Source organism: Buteo buteo, chromosome 7 (assembly GCF_964188355.1).
Source record: "Buteo buteo chromosome 7, bButBut1.hap1.1, whole genome shotgun sequence".
NCBI classification, from domain to species: Eukaryota; Metazoa; Chordata; class Aves; order Accipitriformes; family Accipitridae; genus Buteo; species Buteo buteo.
Genome location: NC_134177.1, coordinates 39,157,177 through 39,175,162, shown reverse-complemented (window position 1 = coordinate 39,175,162; position 17,986 = coordinate 39,157,177). Strand labels below are relative to the sequence as shown.

Sequence of the window (17,986 nt, the reverse complement as noted above, 5' to 3'; positions counted from 1 at the left end):
AGAAGAACCCAGCACCTTCCCAGCGGCTGGTGCATATGCTAAAAACCAAGTTTGTGACAACAAGAAGAGAAGGAATCAAGTCGGGGGAAGGCCTTTAGCAGTATGGGCATAGCAGCATCTCCTAACGTTTAGAAAACCAGAGTACACTTCAGAGGGGTTGTCTGCCCACAGCTCTGCCAGGGCCAGTTTGTGAGCTGGGCTGGTTAACCTTGCCTCTAGAGATTTTTCTATCTCCAAGTGTAAAACTGGAGAAGATGAATCTAGCTGCCTTTGTAAACCACTCTGAGGCCTGCAAAGACATAATTATTTAAGTCTGTGAACCACAAAGCACTTTCATCTGTAAAGCACAATATATGAGTGAACAGTATCTGTGTTTTCTTGCATAGAAGGGTAAAAAAGGAAAAAGAAAAATGCTAAACAAGCTGAGGAAATAATTGTCCTAGTACCAAAAATCTCCCACAGCAGTGGAGGATGACGGTCACACTGAAGTGATGTATATTAGTCATGATCAGCACACATAAAATCATCTTGAAGATACTAACTACAAACAACTGTTACAAGATTTTACAAGAGTGTGTTTGTTGTACCAGTGTCTAGAAACATCACATTAAAAACAAACAAACAAGATCAGATAATTGCTTTTAATATGGTTTTTGTTAGTTTGGGGTCCTAGATGGTTTTGCACATATGCCTAGAAAGCTGAGCAGCAGGCTCGCTTATTGTCCTCCTACTCATCTCACAGGGAGGAACAGGAGATATTGGTGCAACGACACCGGTGCAAATCTGGGCAAGGCCTGGAGTCCCTTAAGAGACTCAAACACTCCCTAAAACCCACACAGATTCCTTTGGAGGGCTGATGCTTTAATATTCCTCCAGCTCTTCCGTGTCCCTTCAAGGTTTAAAGCACACAAGCAGTGATAATGAGCCAAGTCTGGTCCCACAGCCACCAGTGTTACATTCCTCCTAAACCTATCCTTTGAGGGAAATAAATAGAGACTTGGCTGCTGGTATGACTCCCAGCAGCTGTTTCCATAATGTTGGGCAAGCATGGGACATGTGGATGAACTGCCCTGAATGGACACCAACCCTATCTTACTCCCTTTTTCTTAAAGAAATTCTGTCTCAGACAGACCCACCTCCAAGCCCTTCACAGGATTGCCAGTATGAGGAATGTTTTCAGCTGGTTTAACCCAAGATTTGGGTTTCAAGTGAAGCTCATTCGGCAGGGACATGGTAAATCAGATCAGGGACCCAAGGGGATGTTCCCATAAGGCCCCACCACGGCTTTGCTCAGATGAGCAACCACAGCATGTGCTGCACCACTCACACCACTTACACCACTTCTAGCCCCACCAACTCAAGCAGTGGGAGCCAGGAGGCAATGCCTGCCACTGGGAAATCCTGTAGGGAGAAGGTGATGGCCATGTTGCTGCCTTTCCTGCAAGCGTTACCGGTGCCAGCTGAGTCCAAGCTATGTCAGCATGGACTGCAACCTCAACTCTGGCTGCAGAGGAGAGAGCAGGCAAGTGGGGATCTAGGACACATCCTAAGTCAGGGCAGCAACCTGGCTGGATCTGAGCATTACTCTAAGTGTAAAGATAGAAAACATGGTACTTATTGAGACTTTCCTGTTGCATGTTGCATGGCCAGGGCCAGTTTGGCTTCCTCATGAGCATCAGTTGCAACCTCCCAAACAAACTTGGCAGGAGCCAGACAGGGGAGTCCTGGCCTCCCACAGAAACCTCTCTCTAGATACTCCAGCTCCTGGCCCTTCCAAATCTGATGGGTTTCTAACTCTGGTACCTCTTGCTACAGCTAACAAACCTGTCCTAAACCATGGCAATGCCCTGCTTCATGTAAAACAAGTCAAAACTACTCTTCTCCCTGTCTTTGCTACAACAGACACATGCCTGCAGGTGAGAATTGAGATGCAGCTCCAGCACCTTCCCCACCTCCCCAAGACAGCCAGCTAGGGGAACTCCTATCCTTTGCCTTCTGAGAGAAGGTAGAAGAAAGCTCAGTTATCCAGGTTAGCTACTAGCCCAAAGAAGCATCACAGGCAAGTCTCAGAGAGCCTAGAAATTGGTTATCTTGGACCACAGCACCTGCCCTCCACATCAGGGAAGGGAACATCAGATGCAAGAGGAGCACAGAGAAGCAAGAGCCTAATTTCACTTTTTAAAACCCTAAGGCCAACTTTGGCCAACCTGAGGTCCCAAAGCAATACTTAACAGAAAATTAAAGGCAGGTAAAGCCCCCGAACAAGGTGCTGGGGCTACGAGGTCACACAGCATTTGTCTTGTGCACTCACAGCTGAAACTCTCAGGTGGGGAGTTCTCCTGAAGCAACCCCTTTTAACTGAGATTGTCATTGCAGCCAGGACCCCAAAGAGCTGTATCAATGCAGCACATTGGTTTATCATTGTACTCTCTGAAAGAGAAGGACTGATGTGGAAGAGACAATTAATTTAGTCTTTTAGTGCTCTACCAGGTTTGGGGACTTAACATAAGAGCAACCAAACGCATCCTGCATGAGATTTGTGGGAATGGGTGGTCACAGAAAATGGGTATTAGATGTAAGTTACAGACAGTGCAACAAGTCACTTTGGTGCCGAAAGCCTTGCATCACTACAGAGTATTCAAACTAACTGCAAGCCATAACAAAATTTGCAGAACCACATACTTTTGCACTATTAACTGAATAATATAATAACTGTTATGCAATAAATTTGTGTTCATTATTCCACCATTAACAGCAACTACAAACCACCAAGTTCTGCTTCTACTTTGAGGAGCAGATAAAAATTCCAGTTTAGTCCTTTCCAGTTAAAATTAGATAAATGTTTTATGCCTTCTGCAAGAACTGCAGAGTCAACAAATCCAAAGGGGCCAAATCCAGAGAAATCCTGTTACTAACACAAGATCCATCTAGAGTTAGACAGCATCCACAGTGCGGCATAGGAAGTTTCTCCCTTTGCACAAGAATGCCAGGTTGAGATCAACGACATCAAAAAAATGTTTACAAGGTCTTTTCTGTAACAGCAACAAGAAAGAGAAAACTAAATCACAGGAATTACAAAAGAAAGGCCAATCAAGGGTAGAAATCTATTCCACAGCCCTGTGCAGGGAATCCATTTCTGGACAGCTGCCTAAAACTCTGCATCCGCCTTGTGCTGGCTCAACCCCCACTGCTCTTGGCAGGTGAGATAGAAAATTGGTTATAAAATGAGCCCTATATTTTATAAGTTTCATAAACATTTTTTAAAAAAACTAGAATATGAGGTATTCTCAGAGATCCTGTGCCAGAGAGTAATGTGGTCTAACTTGGAAACAGAGTTACCACCTGTTCATGGCAACTACTCTTTTAATCTTCATTTCTGTTTTATGAGCTGACCAACACTATTTTATTAGCTGACAATTAGTTTAGGTTCATTTAATTAAACAAAATTGATTACATTCCCTCTTTCTTTGACGGCAAACTTTCTGCAGGACTAGAGGTTTGAACAACTTGGCCCCTGTATCAATAAAACTATATTCCAGATCTTTTTGTCAAAAATGATCACACAACAATTCAAGTAAATACATGTCAGTGGACACAGAGATGTTCTAGGTATGTATTAAAAGAAAAAGGCAGGCTCTGGCTTCCTGGTTAAAAACAGAGGGGATAGTTTGACACCAGGTAGCACTACTACTTAAGCTTAACTGGTCTAAGAAGTTACCACCTCTGTGTTAAGAATGAGTGTGTCTGCACCTCACAGGTGGACAATACACCAGATAGGAAAGAGATAGCTGAAAAATAACGCAATATGAAAAAAACTCATTTATTATTTTTCAGGGAGATCGATTCCTTAAACCATGTGGCTGCAGACATGCTTGAGTCAGTGGAATAGAAAGGGCAGTGCAAGGGTGGGAGGAATAGCAGGCATGGCAAAGGGGGTAAATTTTAACTGCCACAGGAAAGTGGTTCATTTAACTAAATACAAAGATGAACACACGGTCATCATCTGCCAGTATCAGACAGCACTCTTACAGTTAGTACTTATCTAAAGCTTGAAGTTGATGACAAAAATCTGTTGACATCAACAGGCCAACATAAGGTCATCTGCATCTTGAACAGATGCCTCTAAAATACATGTTGCACACTAGGCAAGGAAAGCTTTTCTGTAAGTGTTTGCTCTTCTGTGAGCACATACACTCATGCATCAGCATTCAGGCTAAAGTACTATGTGGCTGCAAAAAACTGGTCTACGGTGAAAAAGATAGCATAGGGTAGATATCTCAATTAGCTTTAATATGTCTTTGGATTTGTTTTCATTTGTTGTTGTAACTGTTTTATTTTGTTTTTCCCCTTTAATCCTTTTTTTTTTTTTTTTTTTTTTTTTAATTTTTTAGAGCTATACCAAGAAGGAAGTCCTGACTGGGCAAACATCTCAAGTTCAGCACATACTCAACATTACACACACAGGTAGGTGCTTAAACTGTGAGGTATCAGTCAGACTGAGAAGAGAGAGCATTCACCCAGGCAGGTTGTATAGATATTTATATTTGGCTCATTTTAAAGATTCAAAGGAATAATTGACCAAGATCTGCCACCTTAATAGCCTTTTGAGTACCGGCCCTTACCAAGTTAAGCTTGAGTGAAACATTCAAGGACGCACTTTCTTCTGTCACAATTTCACAAGTCCCATTTTGCAACAAAGCAGAACTCAGTAGTTAATTATATCTGCAGAGTTTGCAGTAGAGGCTGTGGCAACAACTCAGCCCTGGAGGATGGATAAAAATGACTGTAACAGTAGTAGACATTTGGGTGCAGTTAAGTATAGACAATGTTGTAGTCAAATGGCTATTCTTCAAGATATATGTTGCCTTTGACACTGACGGAGCCTTGAAAAGTGAACCACCACCATTAGTTATAACTCCCTGGCAACAAAAGCTCTAATAATTCTGACTAATTGTCATGGAAAGTTACCCTGATTGCAAATTTGACAGTTATAAAAATCCAATTTTGGAATTCCAAACAGGCCAGAAACATAATTAGGCTCTACATTTTAACACCCTCTTGATCAATGGTGGGGTAATGGAGACCCTTCCAAGAGCTTTGTTTTGAAATGAATGGCGCCATATTGATGAAACAACTTGGACACAAACCAGAAATTAAATTGAAAGTTTAAACAATGCAGCTGTATTTTATCATCCTGTATTGTCAAGCTTTAACGAAAATAGCTCCTAAACAGAGCCACATGTTTTGCCTGTTGCCCAAAAACTGAAGGTGAATTTTAAAACCCTTTCCTAAACTGCAGGATGCCAAGATTTTTCGGCTAGGAGTTATTATTAGGACACAACAGTATTTCATATAAGTCTTGACAACGGTTTTGTATGGTTTCTGTAAAAGCAACTTCATTTTTTAAATCAGAGATGGCTTAGATGAGTGACGCTTCAAAAAATGGAACCTCTGTTGAGTATTTCTTCTTGTTCCATATACATATGGTACCAGCAAAAATAAAATCTCATTATAATCAGTGGAACAATCAATGCAGGGAGTATAAGCAGGATTCCCCCCCATCCTGTGTGTCATTAATGAACACTGTCAGCTACCTTCTAATCTCAGGACCTGGAGACAGATGTAACGGGAGTATATCATGTGTTTCGGTATCACTGAGAAAACTGTACTCAACTCTTGCTTTGAGAGTTATCTCTTGCCTTTGAGGATTAAGAAATGATGAAAAAAACACTTGTTAGTTACAACACTCTGAGAACCAGATCTTTGATAATTCTAGCAAATTGGTCAAGATACAGGAGACAGAAAATGTATAACAAGACTTAGTCTTTTTAATATCCAAGGATGGATTTGCACAGCTGGAAAATTAGGAAAAAAGCTCTGGGTTTTGGCTTGTAATCTGTTCAAATAGCCTAGAGGATTTTAGGGGGTGCAATTCATACAAATTAAATCAGATTCTACCACAATTATTTACTGGAGTATAGTATTTAAGATTGCAAGATTCAGTTCCACATTGAGCAAAAATTTGCTGAAAACCAAATAGCCATGTTTAGTTCTACCAGCCGTTCCCATAAACGTTTAAGTGTTCAATCTCAATTCTGAATACCTGTAATCCCAGAATCAGAACAGAAAAAAAGCTCCAGGATTGTAACTGTACAGTTGAATAGGTTCAATGGCTCAACCCTCGCATATGCTACAAGAATGAGGTATTTTAATTGGATCTGTCAGGAAGCTTGCAGAGGGGTGCACGCAACTTTCATCTCAGTCCACCAGAGGAAGGAAGGGAGATGACACATAAAGAGATAAAAAAGCTGAGAACAAAGAGGTCCGCGTGGTGCCTCCCAGCCTCTCTCATACTGGATAAACATGTCTGTCAGATCCTGAGGTCAGGCTAAAACCTCCAACAATGGCGGTCTGTATCTTTTATCTTCCTGTGCAACACAGGCTTTCCAACAGCACAAGAAACTACTTAATTGGATAGCTTCCATGGACTTTCACCCATCACCCATTTCGCTTGCATGCTCCCATATACAAACCACTCCTGCTGTAAGAGTGCTGTGAGTTGGACACTGTATGCCTACCAGTATGACAGCACTGAAAATACAGCCTGATAGGAAGGGCCATGGGCAGGCTGTTATCCTGAGGTAACAAGCAGGTAACCCCACCAGCAGTTTGTTGTGCCCACATCAGCAGAGTAGGCTACATGCAGTGCTGTGCTGTGCTGGCAGGCAGAACTACACTGGTACCTGTGGCAACTTCTCTATGTGGGATGGTGCTAACACACAGACATAGCAGCCATCCCAAGCTCACACAGCGTCGCTAGCACAGTGCTGCACCACATGATGACAGTGGAAATACACCGTAGTCCAAGCCAGGCATGCAAATCAGGCAGGGATGCTCAACCCTCTGGAGATATCCCTGTTTCTTCCTCTTCCTACTCCCCCTCCTCCAAGCAGAAGCCTAGATGACTGGTGCAAATGAGCACTAGATGCACAGGGAGACAGGCAGACAGATGAACTTCAGTGAGATGAATACCTCTTTTCACGTTTTAGATCACTGTCTACTAAATGTGGATGTGGTACATCTTTCCCTGCATATATTAGGGATAGTAAGTGTATTATGGAGGTTGACAGACTCACTATAGTAACAGAGGTCACATATGTTCCTTGGGCAGACCATGAGAAACGCTATTTTTACTCAGCTTTTTACCCAACATATTACTGCATTGCAAATTCTCCTGTCCATTAAATGCTACATAAATGTTGGGACAAGGAGATGGTTTTCAATGAGGTTGCTACTCCCATTCATCTGCCACTGTTCAATATCTCACGAGCATTTTATCTCTCTTAGCAGACTAACAAGACTGTAAAAGAAGCCAGATAAACACCAGTCAAATAGATGTTATAGCCTCGTATGTGAATATGGACTTCAAAAGGACACCATACCTTACAACCTAGGGCTTTGCTAAAGTAGCTAAAAGAAGGGCTCAGAAGAGGAAGCACCTACCTGTACTAGTCTGTGCTGTAGAAAGTTTTCTCTGCAACCCTTTCATGGCTAATGAACATCCAACAATGCTTGATAAAAACAGTGTCTGCTACTGATCAAGTACTGGTTGCTTTGTATCACACTTGAATCTAACAGGAAGAAATGTCCAAGAAGATGTATTGTCTAAGTTCAATGTTTTATCAAAACCAGATGAGCACACATAGCCCAAGGTCCTGGTCAAAAGCCAAAATATACAAGCAGGAAACTGCAAGCGGGTAAAATGTGACACTTTAATAAAAAAAGGGGTAGTTACCTTTATGCCAAAAGCAAAGGCATTTTTACCATGATGGTACAGTGTATCTGGAACTCCTCTGCCTCCTGAAACAGAACACTGTGGTTGCTACAAAGCCTCATCATGTCAGGCTCTGCTGAATGGAAATCCTAGCTCAGACCACCTCTGGATTATGTACTCCAGTGCCTTTTCTTTTACACGTTCATTTACACTGATGCGTATACATGTGCACATACCCTTGTGTCTGTGCCGAGAGGAAAACTGCTTCCATCACAGCTATTTTTAGTTTCTTTGGACTACTACTGAGAAGCTTTCTGAACAATTTCCTTCATGCTATGGCCTTGGGCTTCAGTGAAGAACCTTGTCCAGTGTTCTCCTCAAAGACATGCCCTTATGACAGAGAACAAGCAAGACAGAACTGCCAGTGGTTTAGCCTTGACTTTCCAATCACCACCTATCCCTTGCTCCACTCTCTGGCTGCCCTGTTTCAGTCTAAGTCTCTTTGGTTTTCACTGAAGCCAACTTTGGAGTCATCGAGACATGGAGAGATGGAGCTGTGTTTAAGCTGGAATGGACATGTCTTTTCTGATGCAAAGCCCGAGCTTCTTCTACAGTTTCATTAGCTCCCAGCTGCTAAGGAAACAAGTTCAGTGGTGCTTACTGAACCCACGTTTAACTCCCAGGACAGCCAACTCAAAGTACCAGTTGGCTTGTGGACTTCAGATACCTGCCACATGTACTTAAGCAAAGACAGTCTAAACCACCTGTGACAAGAACACGAGGGGAATATAAGGCACTAAACCATCATCAAGCTATGCTAGCACATTTTTTATGTGCTAAATCATTGTTTTCAATTAACTTCTCACAAGAAAACATATATTGAGTGAGTTTGTCACATTCCTGGTAAGGCACAATCCAACATTGCCCATTGAAAAAAGCTGCAGGGCAACAGGAAACGTCTCAAATGCCCACAAATTCCTCACTCCTCAACCCCCAACACCATCCCAGTAGTATCTTTCTAGCCCCGTAAAACTTGGCTACATTTTGCAAAATGAAAATTAGTACCAGAAGAGGCATGCTAGCCCGCAGTCATTTTAAGTTGTCTGTCCAGTCAAGGTTAAGGGTCTCCTGGAAAAGGCACCGCCCTGTCCACTGCCATATATACAATGGCCACAGTTCCCTCAATAACAACCCCTTCACCCCCAGTTGCTGAAAAGTAACATAGCTGTTGGAAAGAACTGGAAAATAGTTTTTAAGGTTCATTAAAATATTTCAAAAAGTCACTTTGATTTAAAAACCCACCTTAATAAAGCCATATTTATAGTTTCTTTCCACAGTCTTCATCCATTTATACAGCTGCAGTTCCTCTAAAAGACAGTTCAAAGAAATGCAGCTCCAGGCACCCAGTCAGAGCCTAAAAATCCACTGCTGAATTGCCCAAGATTTTACTAATAAAATTTGTCTTCAGCGATATAAATTGAAAAGTCAAAACAGAAACCTGCTCACAAACTACTGCAGTGGGTTTTTCAATCTGCAGCTCAACTCCGTGAAAAAAGGGGTTCGACATGACCTCTGATTGCTGGAGGGAGATAAGGAAAGAAACACAGTAAGTAGGTGTTGAAACTTCTTAGAAATCTGACCGTACCCTGGGGTATTTTCATCTGCTCAGAGAAACAGGCACTCTATTTCTGATTTAGAGATCAGAGTAGCCACTTGATGACTTCTAGGAGAACAGGTCAACTTGCAGCCATCTCCTTTCATGGCCTCTTACAAAAGGCCATTCTCTGAGTTAAAGCTTTCACACAAACCCTCTTTTTCCAATGAAAAGAGATTTCACTTCCCCCTCACTGAGGTATAAGATACCCCAAGGAGAGGCAGCCAACTGCAAGAGCACAACACACCAAGAGCTGCTCTCATGATGCTGCTCCTGAGAGTGGCTGTGAGATTCAAGATAGGTGCACATGAAAAAGCACAAATAAATTTCCTACTAGTGCTTGGGTTATAGCCTTCCTGCTCACAGCAGCAGGCCAGAATTCAAGACTAGAAGCAGTGGATAAAGTCAGAATTGTTGCACTCATCTAATAACCAAAAGCAACAAGAGTTTTATGCTCTGCAACTATATTATGCAACATTAAAATTAGGATAGCATCAAAAGGTGCAGAGAAAACTTAAGATACTTCTTTTCTTACATTGCTACTCTTGAGTTATAGCAGACTTCAAGTCTTTACAAGCTGGTTTCAGCATGAAAAAGAAATATATTGCACAGAACCTGGGGAAGCAATCAGGTAGTGCACAACCTCCTGTCAAGAAAGCTCTCCAAAACCCAGCGCTGTGTTCAAACAAGCAAGTCCTCTCCAGTCCCAACCAGAGCAGGGCAATCAAAGTCTACAACAGCAACACACAGCTCTGATCACACCAGAAATCCCTCATTCCACATTGCAGCCCGCTCTTCCAGTCTTTTGGGACAGCAGCTCCCATGCCGTAAGTGAAGGTGGCACACAGTGTCAGGAGCAAGAACATTTGGGGGAAGGCTTACCCAATGAAGCATGGTAAAAATAAACAGACCTCAAGGCAGATACTCAGCTGATCTCAGAAAACACCAGTTGGGTAGCCCTGCTATACAGAGAAGAAATAAGGCTGGGAGAGGAAAGTTTTCAACTGTTAGTAACTGTTCCTTACATAAGACACATTTTGCCAAATCTATCACTTCTATCTAGCACTTCTTCAAGGTCTCCATTATTCCCATGCAAAAAAGGGAATGTTTAGGGCTGCAGAAGCTGCCATCTGGCAGGTTCTGCTGTATCTGTGATTTTTTTCAATGCTTATACTGGGCCCTGGTCTGAGTGGTCTCTCGGTGCTACTGAAGCACTGCTGTTAAATAACAGAGCACTATTTAACTTGCAAAGTCAATTAGTACACAAGCAAAGTTGGGTTTATGTTTGCCTTTTTTTCATTTAAAAACACAAAAGCTTATTGAAGGGCCAACAGATGACAAATAGGACCAAAGTCAGGCATGTTATCAGTGAATGGGGGCAACCGAATATTATGGGTTTGCAATGTAACCTGTTGACTGAGAAATGCTAGAACTGGACTGATCAGCAAATGCCTGTAAGACTAGCAAGGCTAATGAGAACAGCAGGACAGGGGATATCTTTAACGGCCAGGCTCTACATCCTAAAATTCTTTAATTTCAGTTACTATGAAATTCCAGTGCTTCTCTGATAACATCTAGAAGGCAAACATCACCACAGCACAATCTCCAAGGAAGCAAATTTCAAAATTGAAATGACCTTTGAAATATTTGCCTACATCACTTTTGCCAAGAAACTTGGGACAGTTTCATCTTTCATCATTGCTGATTCTCAACTTTTGGCAAATAGCACACGTTAGGTTGTTATTATTAGTAGCAGTATTTTAAATTAGTGCCCAAGAATCCATTTGTCCTTTGGTATTGAAGGAATTTGAAAGGGAAAAAAAATATTTTTAAAAAAACAAACAAAAAATACCCCCCATTCGGAAATTAGACTTCGCTAGCTAGCGTGCCTGGATTCAATCTATAGCTCTTCAGAAATCACAAGCCAGTGGAAGATTAACTCAAAATCATGGGATGGGAATGCATATGGAATTCTCATTCTGCTTACGGGAGGGTAAATTACATTTTTTTAACCTCTGAAGCTCGGTTGATGTTTCAGTTAGTCAGTAGCTGAAATATCTGCCCAGCCACCTCCTGTTTACATTTGGATGGGACAGATCGCTACATTTACATCAGCTTTTGCTGATGTGTCCTCAACTCTCGCTCACTCACCGTGTAGGTAGAAGAATCCTCTACCTCAATACTAATGCTGTCCGTATTCAAAAGTGAAGACACCCTTCCCTGCTACACTCCCTGAACCAAAAATATTACCAACTGGGTAACAGTTCCTTGCAGTCACAGACAATTGCTTTCTTATTTCACACCCCTTGGATACATGCATCTAACTCCACATGTCCATGGAATATTTCATTCTACAGAGGGCTACCAATTTTCTTCATAATTTTTCAATTAACAAGCTATTATGTTTAACATTGGCCAGGACATGGGGTGTTCTGAACACACTGTAAAAATTTCAGAAGGAAAGGTGCACCACAAAGTCACATATAATACAAGAACATTGACACAAACTTTTAAAACAATCATTATTCAGAACATTTTTTGTGACGACCTTCCCCTACATAAACCAAGATGACCTCAGATTTGGACAAACCACAAAATGCTGCCCAAGCTATGACCACTTTGCTAGCAAAATCTAACGTATCCCTCCCCCAGATAACTTGGCCTTGCCTATACTAGTCCAGCTGTTTTATTTTGTGAATTGGAGTCTAAGTGCACAGGCAAAAGAACCACATGATTTTAGATCCACCAATGCACAAGGGGATTTTCTCTAGTAATCCCATTCATCATTACAGAAGCTAGATGTGTGAACGATGATCCCCTAATATCCTCCAGGGAGAGCTGAGAGTCTCAAATTCAACAGGCCATTCAGGGGGTTGCATCTGTGGATCTTAGAAATATGTTTAAGTGCCTTAACTAGAGGAAACTGCTTTTTCTTTCTTCCCTTTTAATGAACAGCTTAGTGTTCAGAATATAGGAAAGAGACAAAGTGCCTGAAAACAGTCAGCAATGCATCAAAAGAATCTGGAAACTTCATCCTGAGTTTCTTCAAGCTACTTGCAACCTATAAGGCTAGCAAGAAATTTTACATCCTCTCTCTCGTATCTTAACCTGAAAGGCTAAGAGGAAGAGGTCATGCTTATCTCACAGAAATGAGGATCTCCTGGCCTGGACAAAACCACACAAAAGGCCAGCAAATATTTTGACCCATCCAAGGTGGAACCATGCCAACTTACACCAAGGCAGGATCCCCCCCCTTTTACCATCAGTTCAACAGACAAGTCTCCCATTGTGAGCATATAAATATAAAGTTTTATATTAACTGAGTTAATGATGTCATGGCTAGTAACTCTTCCCTCCTGACTTTCAGCTACTTCCCCATGTTTTTCACAGGTCATAAATTGCAAGTTCTGCTAACCAGCAGTGGTAACTGTATGAGGTTTTTTCCCTTTTCTTTCCCCTTCTCACTTTATTCTCTTCCCATAATGAGGTTTTGTTATATAAAAAAAATTATATTGATTGTGACTATATGCAAAATGTCCATCAATCAAATCCCTGCGAAGTTTAAGAACTGTAAGCTGACAGTAGCCTACAGCACTGTTCGCCTTGGGACACTCCTGCATTTTGCAGTTTCTGTATCACAGCTTTGCCCACAGCCTTTTGAGACATTCAAGACCAACAAATTACAGTGCAAAGTTCATAGCAAGAAGCACTCTGATGAGGGCTCTGATGAAAAGAATGTGAAAGATCAAGCAGAAAACCTGCTTTCAAATTTTTGTAGCTGGTGTTGAAGGACAAATCTCAGTAAGCACCATTGAGTCTAGAAGAGGCAACCAACAGCTCAACTTCTCAAAAACATCACCAACATCAGCTATGCCATTCTTAGTTCTCAGTAAAACATCCAGATCAAAGGAGCAAGTTGCTTGAATTTCTCTCTCTCACAGCTTACATTAACTAAGTACTACTTAATGCAATATGATGTTTTCACCATTTTATTCTAAAGAAAGTCAAGCAACACTGAAATACTGTTCTCATGGCAAAGTTACTTGGCTATATTACATATCCTACATATGTCATCATACAGATTTAACATATGGGTCATTCTAACTGTGTAAATCGGCACTAACTTCATTGAAGCCAGCAGAATTATGCTGCCATATAGTCAGTGTGAAATGAGAAATGGGGCTGCTGCCTTCATGCCTCAGCTATCTGACTGGAACATTGGACTACGTAATGGAGGAGGCTCTTTTTCAGAGGGGAAGAGGTGAGAAGGAAAAGCAATGTAATAGCATGCAGAAGAGTTTGCATGTCTTTGAACTCATTGCTTACTTGCTTGAGCCACAGAAGTTAACTTCAGAAACATTGTAACGTGCTGGAGTTAGAGAGTGTTTTTCTCTTACACTTTGTCCTTACGAAGGTGAAAAGGAATCAGAGCAATGGTGTGGCTTCTGCCAGCCCCAGGAGAAACTGCCATATTCCTTTCCTATGCTTTACTCCTTTTGTTAGCTAAAGGGTCTACAGCACGTAGCATAATTCCTGTAACAGGAAGGAGAAGTTAATGCTGAATCTGGAGAAGCCAGTGAAGTATCAAGAGATTTCCAACAGCTGACGGCTGCTCTGGAGGAAAATCCAGCTGCTCCTTTCCATGCAGTGACCTGTTAAAGTTGGAACAGCAAATTTCCAAACCAGTCTGTAGCCATGCCTGGAACAACAAAGCGTAAATAAATTAAATTCTTATCTCGGAAAAGCTTATGAGTGTCTCACTCCGTATGCAAGCTTTTCAGGAAATGGGGGAAGGGGAGAAAACCTTCCAAAAAATCTGCACTAAAATCATTTATCCTTTTTGCAGTCAGAGAAAGGGAAAAAATGAATGAGAGAATAGCAACCTTTTGTCGGACAGAACAAGCAATGCTGTCTATAGGAGAGCCTGAAAAGTTCTTTAGATTCTGGCACTCACCCTTCATTAAAGGTAGCAGGAATTCAACCACCTACACATACAGCTATGACTGGCACAGGCTTTCTGTTTGAGCACAACCAGTGATTCCTCTACATAAAAATTCACTGAAGAGTAACTAGTTCTGTTAATAACAGCACATAGCCTGCATATATGGTCTCAAAAAGATACATGCACAAAGTAATGCCAGTTCTAACCCCAAAAGCTTATATTCCCACCAGCCAAGGGAACAGGCTGGCAGGGAGACAGGCAGGACAGGGAGGTGACTTCAGCAGTGCACTTGCTCCATAGCAGAGCTGGACTTTCTTGAACTGCAGTTGTTTGCCCTGTCCTTTGAAAGGATGCAACTTTCAAACAAGTGTTAACACATGGAACATCTTTCAAATGCTTTCACATTTTACGTGGACACTGACCAGTAGCAGTGGCTCCAACTCTTGCTGCAAGGGTTACGGAAAGGGAACGTTAAAGGCAGCTTGCAGTGATATTAGGCAGTTACACTAGTTAGGCAAAGATCTCAAAGCAACAACACCTGAATGGAAACTTTAAGGACTATTGAAAATTGCTTATAATATGACTATCAGAAAGCTATCTTCCTGCAGACCAGAGCAAAACCAAAATTAAGCCTGCTGCTTTTACCTGGGGATAAACCATACCACACGAAAACCGATAGCAGGATGTATAGACAAAGAACAGTTATGACATGAAACAAATGTCTCCTGAATTCAGTCATTTCCCACAGGGAGTAAAAGTTAATCACATAACCTAAAGACCAGGCAACTGCATTTAAAAGTAATGATGCAAACCATTCCTGAAAAATAAAAACTACATCTTTGCCTGTCCTTAGATTTTGACATTAAGACCATTATTTCAGTTTGACCTCTATGTCACCTAAGACAGAAAAAAATAATCCTCACTATCATAAAACAATATTGCTACAGAAATTTGTATTCCATTTATCTTACAGTTTTGTGAAAATATTTCTCCCAAGAACTCTGTTAAATAGCTAGTGCTTTGTTAACTACCCAGTTTTCAATGAAAGGAAAGACTGAAACTTGCAGTCCAAAATTCTTAATTCTGACTAAGTTTTCAGATGAAAACTACTAAGACTTTGGTTGCGGGGGGGGGGGGGGGCAATTCAGTAACTTTTTAATTTAGACTAAGTGTCAGCTCTCTCCCTTAAAAAACGTCAAAGGCAAATGTTCGAACATCCTCCCTAATGCTAATTTTATTAATACTGTCAGCAATCTAAGACAGTGAGTCAGTCAGCAAATCAATCCAATTGCCAAATCTCCAGAGGGAATGAAACAACAGAGAAAGCAGGCCAAAGAGATTGCTGATAATGGATATTTAGTCTTTATGTGGGACAAATACTTTGCTACTTCCTCACACTCCTTTTGCTGTGTTACACTGGGGGCACTCACTTAGTTGTGGTTTAAATGCCTAAATATAGCCATTTAGATTACACTGCCTAGAATTTTTATATGAGAATAATTCCTGCCTTCCACTCCCCAAGTGGATTCGCAGCTGATTCACAGTATGTCGCACCACGTTTGGGGCCTGTGACTTTCCTAGATAGAACAAGCGATACTGTATGGTGAGTAAACCTGAAAGCTATGTCAGTGTCCAACACCATACTTCTTGAGCTTTTTTTCTCCTGTAGCCCATTGAAGATAAGCACACCTCTATGACCACACCTGCAGGTCTCCATTATAGTGAAGAGCCACTCCACGCACATCAAAATTCAACAATTTCTTGACAGAGTGACACTGAGGAAGATTACAGCTGAGACCACAGGAGTCACTTGGTGAAAAAGCTACTGAAACAATTTGGCCATGAAAACTGGGTTTACCCTTTTGCTCTTATTGGTAGAAAAGAAACCAGACACTGGGGTTTATGTCCTGGAAAAAGAGAACATGCCCAGCACCCCGGGGCCTTTAGAGTCATTCCTGACCGTTTTGATTTTACCAGCTTGGCAGGACACAATGGCATACACTGACATCCTCTTCCCCCAAGACAGAAGTATTTCCTCTGAAGCACTGCTGTTTGCAAGACATCGCTCCCTGCCGAGATTGCAAGTGTAAGCTTTACCTGCCCTGATTTAGGCATCTGAAAGTTAGACATTTAGGTCCAAGCTAGTCACCCTGGCTTCTCTTCATGCTCAAAGGCAAAGAGTGGGTGACTCACGTCACTCTGTGACAGACCTCCAAGCTAGTTCATACAGTCTGGAGGAATCTATATTTCTACACTGACTGTGTGGGGAGTGTAGCTAACTCCAGCCTTCAGATTTCCACCCAAGGACCTTACAGCCATACATAATATATGTTAACCTTTGCTTTTTATGTTCTTTGCTACCAACTTTTTATTCATGCCTCCAACATATAAAAGATTTTCAGCTCTTAAAATGAACAGGCAGCTAGGGTTTCCAATGCAGCATTAATGAAAAATGCAATGCGGAAGAGTTTGAGACCTGCTGGGCACCAAATGACTAATAAACATAGTTGCATTTTCATGCCAGCATTATTTTTCCTGCTTGGTTATGTTTAGTTAAGGGACTAAGAAGAAGCTTCTCCACATGCCTGCACGTGGAGGTTTTATTTCCTTTTCATGTGGGAATGGGGCTCATGTTTGATTTGCACTGACCCTTCTTCCCACACAATGCCAGATCTCTATCGCCTTGGCTGCGGGCCACACATTGCGGTTTGAAACATGGTCCCTCAGGTAATTATCTGAGGAACATTTACATGGAAATCGATGGTACAAACTCACAGCTGTCAGCCTGGGCTCCAAGTTTGGCTGAGCCAGAAAGGGATTCAAAGAGAAAAGTCAGCTTCTAAATATAAATTAAGGGTTGGGTTTTTTTCTTCTTCTTCCTTACAGATTTTTAAGAGGCAGAAGTGAGGGAAAGGTGAAAAGTGGTTCTTCTTGGTGGGACAAACCTTAGATCCCTCAAGATGTCTGAAAATTTTGATCAAATTACTTTGTGCCTTCAGCTGTTATCATGCAGGACTGGGCACTCTTTCAAAGGGAAATTGCAGATAGACTAAAGCATACGCTCATTGGCACGAAAGATCAAGTCATCTGTTAAAAGTCTTTGGACTTCTTTGAGAAAGTTAAAATGTTTTACACCAGTTACTGTGTGAAAGCGCTACAGTAAAAAGAATCCAGTAAACCCAAACACAAAGTGCAAAATTAATAGGTAGGATATCCACTGATTCACTACGTTATTTCTTAGCTGGGCCGCCAGTACATATAACCCCAGGGCTTTCTCCTGCCATATTTGGGTTGACTTCAATCAGTGTCCTTAAGATCCTTTTTCCAGTTTCCTGAGTTCTTTTATACTTTCTTCTGGGGGTAAAAAATTCCACATTGGTACAGACTCACCTAGCTGGGAGGCTGAGTTTCTGGGGATGATTAAAAAATGAAAAGGTTTCCCTATTTTCAGAGAGGTTTTATGATGCGTCACTTACACACATACCATCCAAAGGACAAAATCTTGTTAATTATTCATCTATCAAGGTGATTCCTAAGTATCTGATTACCTGAGCTACAGTACCTTGAGAGCACTTAGAAAGTCTTCCAGTGACCGTGTTCAAGAATTTTTGGAGGA

General features: G+C 41.5%; 1 protein-coding gene across 7 annotated transcripts in view; it reads right to left on the bottom strand.

Annotated features, from left to right (window-relative positions):
* The window catches only part of COL26A1 (collagen type XXVI alpha 1 chain), a 180,889-nt gene that overhangs the window by 60,598 nt on the left and 102,305 nt on the right, over positions 1-17,986 (bottom strand). The window lies entirely within an intron of this gene.